The sequence below is a fragment of the Falco punctatus genome, assembly GCF_963210335.1.
Source record: "Falco punctatus genome assembly, chromosome: 2".
NCBI lineage: Eukaryota > Metazoa > Chordata > Aves > Falconiformes > Falconidae > Falco > Falco punctatus.
In genome coordinates, this window is record NC_137581.1 from 82115930 (window position 1) to 82133173 (window position 17244).

At 41.1% G+C, this 17244-nt stretch overlaps 1 protein-coding gene across 25 annotated transcripts in view; it reads right to left on the reverse strand.

Annotated features, from left to right (window-relative positions):
• The window catches only part of LOC308058479 (uncharacterized protein), a 92910-nt gene that overhangs the window by 53773 nt on the left and 21893 nt on the right, over positions 1-17244 (reverse strand). For 2 of the 25 annotated variants that reach the window (XR_013925835.1, XR_013925836.1), the window contains exon 1: positions 6165-10531. The exons of the other annotated variants lie outside the window; for them this stretch is intronic. The gene's annotated coding sequence lies outside the window, so the exon portion shown is untranslated. Of the gene's footprint in view, positions 1-6164; positions 10532-17244 lie in introns of those variants that run through there. 25 annotated transcript variants of the gene reach the window in all.

A 17244-nucleotide genomic window follows, 5' to 3' on the forward strand; every position in this document is an offset into this window, starting at 1 on the left:
AAAATAAGAGATTAATGTCTCTGTCAAAGGCCAGGCTATAATTTAAAGGAGTTGACCTAAGAGGATAATCTGAGAAAACAGCCAACTCAGGTTAAAGATTTACATTTTTTTCTCAAATCAGTCTAATTCATGTATAGTCAACAAGATTTATTTTGAGGTTGTCAGCTGGATTTTTCTCCTCATCATCCATTTCCTACTGATGAGACCCCTTTGTAAAGGAAGCGGACTGCATATGAGTCCCTAAAGTCATGGCTTTTTGTTGTGTGTTACTACATTTTGCTGTATTGCTGTCATTCTGGTCTTCAAGGTTGTCTTATTCATTTATAACATATCTTTATCTATCTCTGCACTGACAAAGCCTCCCAATTTCCTTAATAAATATTCATTTTTTTGGTGCCAAGCTAATTTATAAAGACCTTGAACATTGCTTCCCAAAACAGTCCTTGAGGATGACTTTAGCCCAAAATTTTCCAAGAATTTATTTGACCAGCTAAAGGAAATTCCCACTGGGACTATCACACAACATCAAAATTCAAGAGATATGGGATTAATTATTCTGGCTATCATTAGTGAAAAAAATGAGTATCAGTCACAAGAGCAGCCTTTGAAGAATGCACTAATAATCCTATTTAAACTGGATGATTCCCCTTTCTTTACAAGACTGTTACCTACCTTCCAGTCTGCACCATATCCCCTTATACATCTTCAGCATAACTAACAGCTTCTTGTGTAGCACCATACAAAAAAAACCAACCAAAAAACTAACAGACCAAATCTAGATAAATTAGACCTACCTTTTTCTTGTCTAAAAAATTAGTTATCTCATCAAGAAAAAGGCAAGTCAGATGCAAATTATATATTTTTTTAGTGAAACCAAGTTGTGCTTTATCAGTTTATCTTCACATATTTAAATATTGCCCAGATAGCAAGAAGGCCAAGAGCATCCTGGCTTGTATCAGAACTAGCGTGGCCAGTGGGACTAGGAGGGGAGTGATCATCCCCTGTACTGGGCACTGGTGAGGCTGCATCTCAAATCCCATGTTCAGGGCCCCTCACTGCAAGAGGGACATGGAGGTGCTGGAGCGTGTCCAGAGAAGGGCAATGGAGCTGGTGAAGGGTTTGGAGCACAAGGCTTATGAGGAGCAGCTGAGGGAACTGAGGTTGTTTATTCTGGAGCGAAGGAGGCTCAGGGGAGACCTTATCGCTCTCTATAACTGCCTGAAAGGAGGCTGTGGGCAGGTCGGGGTCGGTCTCTTCCCCCAAGTAACAAGTGATAGGGCAAGAGGAAACAGCCTCAAGTTGCACTAGGGGAGATTTGGTTTGGATATTAGGAAAAATTTCTTCACCAAAAGGGTTATCAAGCAGTGGAAGAGGCTGCCCAAGGGAGTGGTTGAGTCACCATGAAGACATGTAAATGTGGCACTTAGGGACTTGGTTTAGTGGTAGACTTGGCAGTGCTAGGTTAACGGTTGGACTCAGTCTTAAAGGTCTTTTCCAACCTAAATGATTTCTATGATTCTGTTCTTCCTTTTAAAATTTGTTCTCTGATCTTGTGTGTCACTGAACTCAGACTAATGGGCCTGCTGTTGCTTAAGTCACTTTTTCACCTTCTGGTAGTGCAGACAGTACATTTACTATTTGCTCTCATGGCACAAGCTCTCAGCTTGCTACTTTCATTAAAAAAGCTTTGCAATTTCCATGCTAGTTTATTCAGTATATAGGTTGAACAATGTCCAGGCCATCTGATCCAGGAGCATTAACCTCCATGAGTTTTAATGCTGCCTTGGGAACAGTAAGTTGCATTTCCTTACACTCATTCCACTAACCAGCGTCTGTGCCCTGACTTACTCAAATGGAAACCATTTTCTTTCTGAAAGATGAAGTATTCATTTAGATGTAGGACCATAACATCCTTCTGGGAAAATGGCCCCATTCATTTTTCCCTTAATTGGTTTTCAGAATCCCAGATGCAGTTTATCTATCCCAATACTTCACGATCATTGACACATGGCTTGCTTTGTTGATCGCTCTTTTCCTCTATTCATGTAGGCTTTTTCCTGCAGGTCTTTCTGCACTGATTATCACCCATGAACCTCCAAGAACTACTCTTTTTGTGGCCTTGCTTTGCATGCAAGGTCCAATTTTTTTTTTCCACTTCTGTAAAGAGGAGACTGCGATCTAGCAGAGCTATTTCTAATGAGGTTCTGCAGGGACTGGCCCCTGGCCTTAGCTTTTCAGTGATTTTTTCAGTCTGGAATGAAAGAATACCTTTGACTTCAAAAGATGCAGATGACGGGAAACTAAAGGAGTAGTAAACAAAGAGGAAAGAACCTGATGGAATTAGTGTGGTCCTTAGATGTATATGCAGAATAAATGTAGGGATTTTACATTAAATTGTTATTTGGCACTGATGAAGCTCTTGTTGAATCTGGTTGTGTTAGATGATATAATGGAAGTAGATAAATTTGGGAGAATCTGAGAACTTCAAGAATGATACAGGACTGAAAGTTTTTCTTTACTGTGACTGATTTAAGGTAGAGCCAACCTGTGGGACACCATAGCTTCAGTATCTGACAGGACTGCAGAGCCACATCTATGAAATTTTGGCATATCACTATGTCTGCCAATGGCAACAGACTATGATGGAGGGGTGGGCCAGGCATGGCATAACACTCAGATCTATTTCTGAGATGTGCTTTCCTGTGTGGCCATCTAATTCTCTGCAGTGATCTCCCTTTCCAGGGGAGAATCATTTCCTCTGCACACTAATCTCCAAAGGATCTCTGCCTATTGAGGAAGATGCCTCTGCTGACCATAATGTATCTCACTTGCTGCTGCTGCATCCTCCAGTAGCGAAAGATAATTCAGTCTCCTGAACTCTTTACAAGCTTTAGAAGTTCATATTTTCACCTTTTCAGAAATAGAAAAGAGTAAGTTTCAGCTGCTAGTAACAATCTTTTAAAAAGCAGAGGTCCTCCAAGGATTCTGTGTACACCGGGATTTTCAGTGTTCTAAGATGCAAAGAGGCAGCTCTATTGATTATCACATATCCCATTAAATCATTTATTGTTGAAGTCCTTCTGCAAGATCCTTTTTAAAAAACAAGGAATATTTTGTATTATTTATTACAAAATCCTGTTCTGCCAACAGTGAGACTCATTTCATACAGAACTTCAATAATGGTAAACTAACTGATTTACTGCAAACTAACTGATTTACTGGAATAGCTCTTACATTTTTAATAGCTTTGTCTGTGTGCCTGCTGTTATTTGCACCCTGCAAAAGTGGCAAATGATATACAGGACAGATGTTCTGAAAGCTGAAAAAGAACACTACAGTTTTAACAAACAGCTACCTGTCTGGGATGTCTGATGGGAAAAAAACCCCACATTTCTAGGTGACTTTTGATGAATAGCATTTGAACAGATCAGAAAGTATTATTTGCCCTACTGTAGTCATGGCTCTTTTCAAAGGCAGACCGCTGACCAGTGATAAACATGGATCTTTTCCAGAATTGTATTGAGACTTGAGATTAATTTTGTTCCACCAAAGATCAAATCCAATAATTTATTTTGGACAAAAAAATTATCACCTTTGTCAAGAAACAGCTGTCTCAGGTTTAACTACATTTTTATGCTCTGATGCTCCAACAAGAGTAGTTAATTTTGACTTAATGAAGTGGACATTTATTCCAGTGGACTCGAATAAGAACAGACTGTAGTGGAGAACGGCTGACCATCTTCATTTAAAGTAGCTACTAAGCATCAGAAGTTTGAAAATAAATAGGCCTCTAGGTCAAAGTAGAGTGTCCAATACTATATGGTACAAAGTGCAACAGGTCAAATTCATCCTAAGTGTCACTCCTCTGCAGCCCATAGATCAGTAAAAATTTGGTTTGATTTGTGACGGGAATCAGTTGTCTGGTTGCAGAGTTACTGTTTATTCATAGCTCACATGTCCTGCATAGAGAAATGGAAGTAGCTGATACTACCTGGTTCCTTGAAATTCAAAAATTCAAAGCATTAAAATTCCACATCTGCCAGATTTCAAATATGTCCAGCAAGGATAAACAACAGATTGTTTCTCCTGAGAGCTGGAACTGTACAGAGCAATAAATAAAGAACAGGTACCTCCCAGCCTGATGGTAGTATTTAAAGGGTCACAGAAATGAACTGGGTTTCCCCCCCCCTCTTTAAATCCCTGCAAAGCTTACAGACATTGCTGCTTTAGGTACCTAGGAGTTCCGGACATAAATCCCCATGAAAACAGTATTTCATTAAACAGTTTTGTCTCAGCTGCATATAGACCCTCTTTGTAACCCCATTCAGTGCCATACATGACAAATGCATTTCAATTCAAGCAGCTTAATCTCATTTTAGAAGGCAAGTCCAGGCAGGCATGGAAGAGAGCTGCCAGAGGTGTGGATACTTGTCTTTGTGTTTTGATATAAGCCTGTCCCAATGACGTGCATTTTCACATGAGGACTGTGCTTCATAGGGATATGTACTACGATGCTATTGATGCAAAGAAGGTTTGTTCAAGCAGGCTTAATGCTACTCAATAATCTACACTAGGAGTTGTGTCCCTTTTGTAGCTGCCAAGTCCTTTAAGTTAATGAATAGGAAAAAGAAATGAAGGGGAAGATACTCAGGCATTAGTTTATTTACTATGTGACTTAGAACTCAAAGTCATGGCATTCCATTAAGGGTTGTGTAAATAAAATTGAATAGGACCCCTGCTCCCAAAAGGTAAGACCAGAGTTTTAGACAAGAAGACACACATGATGATAGGCAGGCAGGCAGAATTTTTTTTTTATGATGAGGGCGGTGAAACTGTGGAACAGGTTGCCCAGAGAGGTGGTAGATGCCTCATCCCTGGAAACATTCAAGGCCAGGTTGGACAGGGCTCTGAGCAACCTGATCTAGTTGAAGATGTCCCTGCTTTTTGCAGGGGGGCTGGACTAGATGACCTTTAAAGGTCCCTTCCAACTCAAACCATTCTATGATTCTACAAAAGGTAACAGGCAGCAAATACCAGTCAGTCAGTAAGCAGTGCATCCACACGAGCCATTCATTTAGCTCACAAAATGATAGCAAAATCCTTTACCCTCCCAGTACTCTGCTGGAATACTGTAATTGCATACAAACATGGTAATCAGGACTCCATGCTTCCCATCAGCCTTCAAAAGAAATCAACTTAATGTGGTTAACAAGTCACACTTAGATATGAATGAATTGCAGCAAAATGCAAACCTGGCAGTTCAATTATAAAATATGTCAAGGTCTTCCAGAAGTGATTAGCACCATAATGTTGAATAAGGTTACCAGAGGTGTGACTGAATAATTGGTAATGCTAGATTTATTTTTAAATGCCAAACAGCATCTTAACTGATATGGGTTGTTATATGGTCAATATACAGCATTTGGTAACTGGTGGTACACATCCCTGAGGGGTCCATCTGTATCTTAAATGAGCAACATCCAAAGGGTTTGTCAGCTGACTGGTAAAAATCACAATGTGCAAATTTATTAGGGCTAAAGCCTCCTTTTTGTCCCTAGATGAAGGACTGCTAGCTGATGACGTTGTTGCTAAAGTTAAGATACTTCTAAATAGCCAAAAATTACATATGTTTATTTTAATGGAAAATAGTCTTTCCAAATGCTGTAGAGACGTTTTAATGGTCCCAGCACAAATGAAGCTGAAACAGAGCAATTGGTGACTGTCTTGGCTGCTGTGGAAATATGGTTTTGCTGGGAGCTGTTTCCTTCCACTTCTTCAGTTACTTGCTCAGAGGCTCAGGCACTGTGTTTATGATTTAATTTCCTATAGAAGCATCTTACCTGAGCTTTATGACATGTAGGGTGGTGCTGTCCCTCCCCCAGGGAGAGCCTCCATGTACATCACCCAGATACAAAATACAAACAGGTGCAGAAACAAGGGATGAAGTGACATCACATCTCTAATACAAGGGTGGCACTGTTACTGTTGAAGGGTACAACAGCAGGTCTTTCTAAATGCTCTGCCTGTGTGAGGGGTGTAATAAGTCATGAAAGAACAGGGGGAAAATACAGAGAATTCCTCTACTGAAAGATTAAGGAGAGGGACTTCATTAAAATAGTATGGGATATTTATCAGCTGCAGTTGTGAGCTGTATCTGCACATACACTGTAGGGTTTCAGAGGAAGGTGGGGTGATGTCCCATATTGGACAGGGGCTCCAAGTAGTTTCTCAGCTCATCTTCTAAGACAGCATCTACACCTTCACATCGTCACTATCGTCAAACAGCCTGATCAGGAAGTAGTAGATGATGCGCTGTCCAGGCAGCTGGAAGAAACCCTGCTGAGAGAGCCACCCATGTCATTGCAAGGCCAGTCTCAACTATCTTTGAAAGGTTGGGGCAGCTGGAGGAGGTTCCTTAAGGACCAGAAAAAAGAAAATGTCACTGCTACTTCAGGAAGGAGGACCTGGGGAGTGATAGGCTTGGATCAGTCAATGGGAATGTGATGGAAAAAAATAATTCTGGTAACTGTTTCCAAGTATTATGGAAAATAAGGTGATTGGAAGTACTCAGCATGGATTTCTGATGAGGAAATCATGACTGACCAACTTGACAACCTTGACTGGTTTGGTGGACAAGGGGACAACACTTGATACTGTTTATTTTGTTTTTAATAAGGCTTTCAACATTGACACCCACAACATCCCCATTTCCAAACTGATTCAGTGAAGTGGACTGAAAATTGGTCAAAGTGCCATGCTCAAAGGGCTGTAACCCGCAGCATGAAGTCAGCTGCCAGCAAGTCACTAGTGGTGTACCCCAGGAGTCTGTAGTAGGGCTAATACTTTTTATAATCTGCATTAGTGATCTAGATGATGGGACAGAGTGTGCCCTCCTCCAACCAACACAAAAGTGAGAGGAATTGTTGACACACCAAATGGTTTTGCTGCCATTCAGAGGGACCTCAGCAAACTGGAGAAATGGGCTGACAGAAACCTTGTAGATTTCAAGAAAAGAAAATATCAAGCCCTTCACCTAAGGCAAAATAACTCCATGTACCAGCACTGGCAGGAGCCACCCAGCTGGAAAGCAGCTTTACAGAAAAGGGCCTGTGGATCCTGGTGAACACAAAGTGACACACAAGCCAGCAATGTGTCCTTGCAGCAAAAAGAAGCAGACAGCACCCTGGGCTGCATTAGGCAGAGCATCATCAGCTGGCTGAGGGAGGTAATCCTTCCTCTCTACTCAACCCTGGTGAGGAACATCTGGACTGCTGGGTCTGGTGCTGACCTTCCCAGTAGGAGACAGTGACATACTAATGCAAGTCCAGCACAGTGTTGCAACACATGAGGCGGCACTGAGACAGCTGAGACTGCTCGGCCTGCAGAAGAAAAGGCTCAGTGAGGACCTTACTAACGCGTACCAATATCAGAAGTGAGTATGTAAAGAGGACAGAGACAGGCTCTTTTCAGTGGTGCCCAGTGACACAGGACAAGAGGCAGTGGGCACAAATTAGAATAGCGGAATTTCCATTTAAACATAAGAAAATACCTTTTTACTGTGAACATGGGCAAACACTGGAGAAGGTTGCCCAGGCAGGTTGTGGAGTCTCCATCCTTGGAGATACTCAAAATCTGACTGGACACAACCCCAGGCAGCCTACTTTAGTTGACCCTGCTCTGAGCAAGGGTGATCTCCAAAGGTGCTTTCCTGCCTCCGCAGCCCTGTGATTGCAGGGTTAAAGAAGATACATCTCACTATGTATCTGTACAGCAGTGAGCCCGGGCTTTGGTTAGGGGGAAGGCAGACACTTCTGGCATCTGAAAAGCATCATTTCTGCACTTACTTAATTAAAATTAAAATGGCCAGACTGTTTCCTTAGACACCTTGGCTCATGTCAGAGAGGTAACCTTACATTCTAGCAAAACAAAAACCAGACAAGTATATGCATTTTGCAATGATAAAACTTTTTCTTATTATATATTATTCACCAGTGTATGGAGTTCTGTGTGAATGCAGTGGTAAATTGATTTCTCCAGTCAGCTGGACAGACACACGACACTGAACTCATGTTCCTGTAGCACCGCAGGAGTTATTCTCCTATTTATTTATTTGTTTATTTTTAAGTAATCTAAAATGTGGTGTGAGTGTTCATTAGCTCATTTAAAGTACTTTTTTCATACCAGACAAGACTGCAAATATTAATTCTAGTCAAAATATGTTTCAGAAAGTGTAACCTTTTAAAACTTTGAAATATGTGTACTGTAAACTAGAACTGAGCTTGCAGTAACTGCTGGAACAAAGTTGTTTCCAAAAACTTGTTTGCCCTGTTGCTGTTGTGGACACTGAGCAGATGTCTTATGCTTATTAATCAAAGTCATTTTCCTGATCTGCTTTCTGGATTGCCTTCTGTTAAATATATAGTACTCTAGTTGCGTGATGTACACAAACCTAGTGCTTCTAGTTAAAAATTGGAGTAAATACATACTTAAAGGCAAAGTTGCTTTTATAGCAAAACTGCAGGGTAGAGTTAAGTCTATTTGACACACTGACCAGACATACCAGAATATGTTCAATTTTCTTTAGTGTTTTCTACATTTTTAATTTAGCAATCAGAATATTTATTTGGGGAATTATCCCAACAGTAATTTCATCTTTCACTATAAAGTTACTGAATTGTATTTGTAAATTAAAACCTGGTTGATATAACTTGTTGTCAAGGTATATAGAAAAACATACCTTTCTTACAGACAACTTCATAGCTTTGGCTCCTAATTCTCTGATTAAAATGTAAGTTTCTAAATACTTCTTGAAAATGGAACTTGGATATTACACACTTTGATATGTTACAGCCAGGCTTAGAACAGGATTAGGTCAAACGATAGAGATTAATAACTCTAGGATCTGGCTAGGGCTTTGGCAAAGCATCAGAAAATTCAATAGTACTAGAAATTCCTGGGATAAGCACTGCAGACATGGTCCTCTGCTTGCAAAGATTCAGATGAAGGAAAGCATTTATCACCAAGGACCTGAATGAAAGGCATAGAAAATAATTTAAATAACCAAAAATACCACTTCTTTAATAACAATGGTCCTTTATGCAAGCTCAGTTCCATGATCTGGCATTTCTGATGTAAATGATTTTGATCAATATATGCCAGAAAGAGCAAACACATGTGCAATGGAACTGACAATAAGACTACAATGAGTAATGCTCCTTGAAATGAGACATTTGTCTCAATGAGTAAAGCTCCTTGAATTGAGACATTTGTGAGGTTTGATCCCAAGCTCCCAAGTCACTTCAGCAGGACTTTACACATTACGGAGAATGTATGGTATTAATACATATGCTGAGGCTTTTGAGTATTACATAAAACAAAAGCAAAACAAAAAAAGGAAGTTCAAATATAAATAAGAACCTCATTTACTACAGTGTCAAAGACATGACAAATAAAATTTGAAATACCTGGCAAAAATGTGTTAAAACACAGTGACTGAAAAAGAACAAAACAAAACAAAGCAAAGCAAAAAAGGAGATAAATAATGGATGAACTAGTGGTTCCTCTTGCATTGTTAAAAACACAACAGAAGATCAAATGACATTAAAAGAGAACCAAACATAAAAGCTTCATTCTGGAAGAAGAGCTGTCAACACTCAGAATCCATCTTTAATTCAGCAAAAACATAAAAAGGAAAAAAACACAAACAAAAATTCGCATTTCTTATTAAAGGAGGTTTGAAAGTCTACCGTTTCCCTTTCGGGTTGACTTTTTGTGAAGCTAGTAAGCTTGTGGATTTAAAAAAAAATTTCCTTGTTCACCTAGGGGTTGAAATAAGAACATTGTATAAACAGAAAGTTAAACAAATACATAGAAAATCTATGCAAAGACCCCTGTAATTACATAAAACCTGTTCATCTTTCACACAGTCCTACAATAGTTATATTATTTTTCAGAATGTCTGGTGGTTTCCAGAGTGGCATCTGCTCAGACAGGGACTGATCCCCCTTGCCTCTCTATTTTCACTTTATTGGATTTCCATAGCAAAGTCGAGGGGTCTGTTACTGCTTTTATTAGTATCTGGGAGTTTTGCAACATCCTTGGGTCTCACTTTGGTGAGAAAAAAATTGGGCTTATGTTGCTGAAACCCAAACCAGAAACTATTTCCAATGTGATCTTTTTTGCACAGTCATTTCAGCACATGGGCACAAGAACAAACATAGGAACATACAATCCAGTCTCTGTTCTCACTGGTGAGTACTTGTGTGTGGCAAATCCTATTAAAAATGACTGATATACCTAAACCAGACACCACCACCACCCCCTTTTTTTTTTTCAATACTATTATTTCTGTGACAGTGAGGATTACTGGTCAGACTGACAATTGGAGTGAACATTAGACTTCATTGTCCTTTGAAATGAGGAAAATTGGGGAAAGTACAACATTACAGCTTTTTTTCATGCCAGCAAGTCAGATGAAGCCATCCTCTGCCATTCTCTGGAATAATTTGCTACTGTTACTTAGCACATCAAGGTGGAGTTGACTTTTCCCTATCTCCAGGTAAGATCTTATACATGGAAATTTAGTAAGACCCTTACTTTTGGTTTCAGCTGGCTCAGGTGGAGCTGTCTGGAAGATTACAGTCACAGGCAGTCTATGGGTTACAGAAGATGGGACCAAGACCTAGAACAGGAATGGACAGCTGATAATAGGAGTCTGTGCAGAATATAGGCTGGGGTGCAGTGATCCCCAGTCACATTTCTTGCTGAGTAGGCACATTGCTGGATATTGCATAAACTGAAGTCTGTGGGTACAACAGAGGCTAAGGTTAGTTAGAAGCAAGGGATCGCTGCTTTGTCATGGGGTCAAATGGTTGGATATCACCAGATCCACACTAAATACAAATTATTTCATTATAGAAAAATAAAGGAATTAACTCCTTTCTATATAGTGCTTCTGATGACAGCAGCTGTGATATCAGGCTGGAAGCTCTTTGGTTGTTTCCATTCTGCCAGGTTTGATCAGCTGTTGAGATCTGCTTCTAAAGAGAAAGCTAGAAGGATGTATCAGATCAGATCTATGAAAACAAACATATCTACATTTGAAGAGACAAAGGGGTTCCTGTGGTAGGCAGTGTTGATTGTAAAATCCTCTGTACCACCAACAGACAAAGAAAGACCAATACATCCTTACAGAGCAATAATATCTATAACTTCATGTGGCATAAGATTAACATTTGGGTTTCCTCAGTGACCTTGGGAGCTTCTTGCTGATTGATCTCATTAACTGAGCTGCTGAAACCCTTCAAAAGAGCAACACATGCAGGCAACTGGGAAACAGCAGAACTAAATGCATTAGCCACTAGAAGGATGGAGGACGGTGATCTATTAGGAAGGTTTAGGCAAGAAATAGTCTTGGTTTCCCTATGGGAAAAAGCACACCCACCTTTAAACATGTCAGCTTCTCTGGAGCGGGTTAGCTCAGAACAGCACTGAAGTATTTTTGTGAGACATACTAAATCTGTTGAACTGTTACATGGCAGAGCTTGGAATTACTAATACGAAATACAACTACAAAGCATATTTACTAACAAAAAGAACAAAGTTATCTGTTTGAAATACCGAGGCATGTTTTGTAACTAGTTTTCATATGCCATTGTGAAGGTCAGAAATGGAGAAAAATAATTCAGCCTATGTAATGAAAGATGACCATTATTGCCTCTGTGAAAGACAATCACAGAATGGTCAGGGTTGGAAAGGACCTCTGGAGATCATCTAGTCCCTGCTAAAGCAGGTTCATCTAGATCAGGTTGCACAGTTGTGTCCAGGTGGGTTTTGAATGTCTCCAGAGAAGGAGACTCCACAACCACTCTGGGCAGCCTGTTCCAGTGCTCTGCCACCCTCAAAGTAAAGAAGTTCTTCCTCATGTTCAGATGAAACTTCTTGTGTTTCCCTGTTGCTTGGAACTACTAAAAAGAACCTGTCCCCATTCTCTTGACACTTGTCTCTTGACACTGCAAATATAAAAGATATTTGCAGACATTGATAAGATCCCCTCTCAGTCTTCTCCAGGCTAAACAGGCCCAGCTCTCTCAGCCTTTCCTCCTGAGGGAGATGCTCCATTCCCCTGATTATCTTTGTAGGCCTCTGCTGGATCCTCTCCAGCAGTTCCCTGTCTCTCCTGAACTGGGGAGCCCAAAACTGGACACAGCACTCCAGATGGGGCCTCACCAGGGCAGATAACCTCCCTCAACCCACTGGCCAAGCTCCTCCTAATGCAGCACAGGATCCCACTGGCCTTGGCCCCAAGGGCACACTACTGGCTCATGGGTAACTTGCTGTCCAACAACAGCAAGCTGATGGACAACAGTTATGTGCCCTGAGGTGGGTCTTTACATAGGCTTTTCCCTTCATAGCTGCCCAGAGGGTTCTTTCCTCTGCTTTATCAGGGGTCGGCTCAATGCAAAGCCTTAATGCACCCTTTAATCAGAACAGCTGACAATGCTCATGAGAGGCTGCCACGGCTTGCCAGGAGTCCATGATTTCTTTAGCTTTCCCTGCCCAGCAGCAACTACCACCCTGACTTCCCTCAGGGATTTTCTGGGAGCCCCCCTCATGATCCCAGAAGCAGCTCCCTGAGGGTCTAGAAGATCTCAAAGCAAAGACAGAAGCCACTGTGACTGTTGTCTGCCTCTCTCCACTCCACTCAACATGGTAAATTAGGCTTTTGACCTAGCACTACTGCCCATGAAAAGCAAGAGTTGGCCTAGCTATCTGCCTCAACCATTCCTCAACAACTTGGAGTTACCTGTCTCTGAACACAGTGGAGAGACCTCCAGCATTTTATGGAGATACATTTGGACTAAACACCAAGCTTGCTCAAGGATGAAGCAGGAAGACATGGATTCCACCTGGAGTAGCAGGTCTACACACAGCTTGCAATCTGGATAACAGGGACAGGCAAAGGAAGAATCATCACCTCCGCTTTACAGATGACCAGCTGCAATGTAACTGGACTGACTGATCTGCGTGAAGGGATAGAAATCCAGTGAAGATCAGCTTGAAAACTGGTTATGCCAGTCAGCCTGAAAACTATTTCATTTGTATTATTTGGTTGTTGTTGGGTTTTTTGTTCAGACAAGACTGCTAAATCAGTATATAAACTTGAGGCATATATTTACACAATATATCTTATGTGTATGGAAGCATATTGAAAACTACCGTTGGACTTCAGAAATATCCTCCACACATCTCTCAGTCTTCAACATGCAATGTCAATCTCTGTTATCCTTTCACAGTTGGCACTTGACTACTTTTAGAAAGCAAAAATGGCTGGCTTGGTAGCTGAGAGGAGATCAGTGGATATTGCCTGCCTAGACTTAAATAACACTTTTGACACTGTCTCCCATAAGATCCTTGAAGAGAAGATGATGAAGTGTGGAATGGATGAGCAGACAGAGACGTGGATTGAAAATTGGCTGAATGGCCGGAGACTGGTGATCAGTGACATGAAATCTAGATGGAGGTCAGTAACTAGCAGTGTAACCCAGGGGTCATAACTGGATCCAGTCTTCATCAACATCTTTGTTAACTGTCTGGATGATGGGGCAGAGTGTACCCTCAGCAGGTTTGCTGATGACAGCAGACTGGGAGAAGCAGCTGATAAGCCAAAGGGTCATGCTGTCATCCAGGAGGACTTCAACAGATTGGACAAATGGGCTGGCAGGAATCTCATAAAGTTCAACAAGGGGAAGTGCCAAGCACCTGGGGAGAAACAACCTCAAGCACCTGTCCACGCCAGGTGCTGACAGCTGGAAAGCATCTTTGCAGAAAAGGCCCTGTGGGGCTCCTGATGGACACCAAGTTGAACATGAGCCAGCAATGTTCCCTTGCCACAAAGGGCTAATGGTATCCTGGGCTACATTAGGAGGAGTGTTGCCAATATGTGGAGGGAGGTGATCCTTTCCCTCTACTCAGCACTGGTGAGGCCACATCCAGAGTGCTGGGTCCAGTTCCAGGCTCCCCAATACAAGAGAGACATGGACATACTGGATAGAGTCCAACAAAGGGCCACGACAAAGATGATGGAGGGACTGGAGCATATCTTCTGTGAGCAAAGGCTGAGGGAGCTGGCACTGCTCAGCTAGAGCCATTTTTCAATAGGCGATTGCCCTTTCACAGGTTTTAGAACACAAAAATTAGAAGTGTGAACTCTGGGAGTTTTTCCTGTTTGCAACACTTCTGTTCAATAACTCCTATTAATTTCCTCTAAAAAGGTGCTTGAAATTTATATGATCCATAATTTTCAGATTATCAGTCCTTGGAAACTTTCAGGATATCAGTTTTCTTTCCCTACTCTGCACAAGGGGGGGAAAAAAAATATATATCTGAAAACCTCCTCTGGGATAAAACAAATAATTTCATACCCACTCCCTATCATTCAGTCCCCAGGTGAAATACTGGCACCAACAGAATCAACAGAAGATTACCACTCTCAATTGCCTTAGGCAAGGCAATATCCTTATGGATTTTTTTTATGCTCTCCATTTTAAGTATAAAGAATTTATTTTTACACTGATAGAATCTTTCAAAGCAGGGAGCTTTCTGAAGTTCAGTCTCTGTGAAGTTACTAACATTTTTAATTAATGCCATGAAGGCACTCAAATCTCTTTTGTATAATACACTGAATTTACATAAGTTAAAAAAAAAAAACCACAAAAAAAAACCCTTTACCAATAAGTTCTCATTCTCTGATTCCTAGGAATTATTACAGGCAGTCTTACCAAAACTGTATGGTTTTATATCCACCGAGCCTTTAGCACCTTCAGATGGCATACATTTTACCCATCTTCATTGCCAATGTGATAAGGTCTATTAGATGTTACTAAACATTTTTAAACCTAGGGATGCATAAGTAGAACTTAGTATACTCTTGAAGGGATAGCACTTAGTCTTCACACTGAATTTTTGGATGCTGGAACATTCAGATTAGGCTTTTCAAGCTATTTTAACTTTATTTTTGACATGTACTACATAATATAGATGTGCAAAATAACACAATGTTCGTTATCTTGTCACAAGGTTTGACAAGATCACAAAGCATTTAGCTAAGTGATGTTTAGCTCCCCACCTTTACTCATTAGGGAAGGATTGGTAGGTAGAAACCACAGCCAGGGTTGGATCCAGAGAGCATGACTCAAGGGAAAAGATTTGCCTAAGGTGACCCCTGGCTTAGTGAATAAAGAAACTGCAAGAGTCAAGGAAGCCCTAGTAGAAAAAAGGCAACAGATTGATGCAGTAAGCTGTTTAAGAGCGTCCAATTCGTGAACAAAGAATCATAGCCTGACACTCCCTGCCCTGGTAGCAAATACATTATATTGTGTAGATAGACTGTTTTAAAAAGTAGTTGTAGTGCAAAACAAATACTTAGAGTCAACACTGCATGCGTAAAAAGCCTGCAAGATGACAAGACACACTTTTCTAAAGGAAGAGGTTGAAAAACTGCTGTCAGTAATCAGATTTAAATAATAGAAAAGTGGCTTTGGTGGACCATATGGTCTTCTGCCCCGAAATACTCCTGCCTGTTTTGAAATAAAGGTCTGTACTTAGCACTCCAGAAGAGTAAATTGGGTGCTGAGTGTGCAATACAGCTCTTCTGTCAATATATAGACCACGTGACATCTTAGTAAAAGAACCATGTGAGAGGTAGGAAAAGCATCTGCCACAGCACATAGTGCAGAATAAGTCCCTTGCACCTCTACAGCCACTGTGTTCAAGTCCGAGGTTCTTAGAAGTTTAATCCCATACAATGCATGTTCCTTTCTTAGCCCAAGAAGACACGAGAAGCCACATATTGCTCCCAATTGTGATGTGCAACCCTGCCATCAGCTCAGCTACCAATGACTTACAATTGCGGTGAGCCTTCAGTGTGTGTCAGTCCCTTGTACAGATTTGAAAGGACTTCATACAGTTGTCAGCAATGTTAGAGGCAGTACGTTCACATTGTTTTGGCAATGTTGTCCTAGCCTGTCACAATGATTGTCCATCTGTGTCTTCCCAGTGCAAGACAGTGACATTAATATTCCTTTTCTCTATGCCTCTGAAAGCTGCAGATGGTACTGCTTCTCCTGCCTCATTACATGCTGATCTGATGAAGGAATTTCTAAGATCATGGAGATAACTTGATGTGCTATTGCCATTTGCAGCTGCTTTTGTCTTTGCTGTGCATCATGACCCCTTGCAATCACTTTGTTTGAAGCAAGAGACACTCCTGTAAAGGCTTGAGTTATCTGCACACTGCTCAGTTATATTGAAGGACATGGTGGAACTGCTTTGTCAGTTTGTTCTGCATGCTTATGCTTTTGTGTCTCTTTCCAGCCGTTCCTAAATATTCACACTAAGTACAGTACCGACCAAGTACTGCTGATCACTTGAAAAAAGATAGCAATGAGATCACCCTGCCCTTTGCGTAAAACCATAGCAACCACATCAACTTTCAACTCAGTGAGCTATAGTAATAACATAAGTCATTTTAAGGCCAGATCTTAGAAATTCTAAGAAAGTGAGCCCGTTAAAGTCAGTGGGAAACTGAAAACCTGGGGTGAACTAAAAGGGGAAAGGGACCATCTCACATACAAGCTATGTAATCATAAGCATTGCCAACCCAGCCATTACAGAGCCCTGCTTCAGGAATTGAGAGTCATTCCCAGCTTGGCTGTTCTTTTGTATATATTTAAGTAGAGCATGACAATGGAAACAAATGTAGATGTTACAATGCCTTCCAGACTCCACAGGCAGCCTAAGCAGCAGCTTTGAAACAGCTCCATCACCTCCAGGTGTTAAAGCAACACCTACCCATAACATTCCTCCTTTAACAACACCCCCACTGTAATTTCTGTCCAGCAAAAGAAGCCGCAAACTTCAACAGCCTATTTAGATACACTATGTGGCTATGAAATTCTGGGAAGAAAGCCTGGTTCTCTCTCTCTCCAGACCATGTGGGAGCCCTGGTCATTTCAAAGAAGAAAAGGAACCCTCTCCTGAATTTGCAGTTGAAGATGAGCAACAACTGCAGAACACAGCCAGACAGAAGACAAAGGCAGACAGTGTCCAATGGCTGTCATAGCTTCCTCTGGGAAGCAGATCAGCAGCTAATCCACCCCCAGAGCTTGTACTTTTGACTATAGTTTACAGTCCTCAGCCTTAGCTCCAGAATCAAACCCAAATATTTACTATTTCATGTACTGG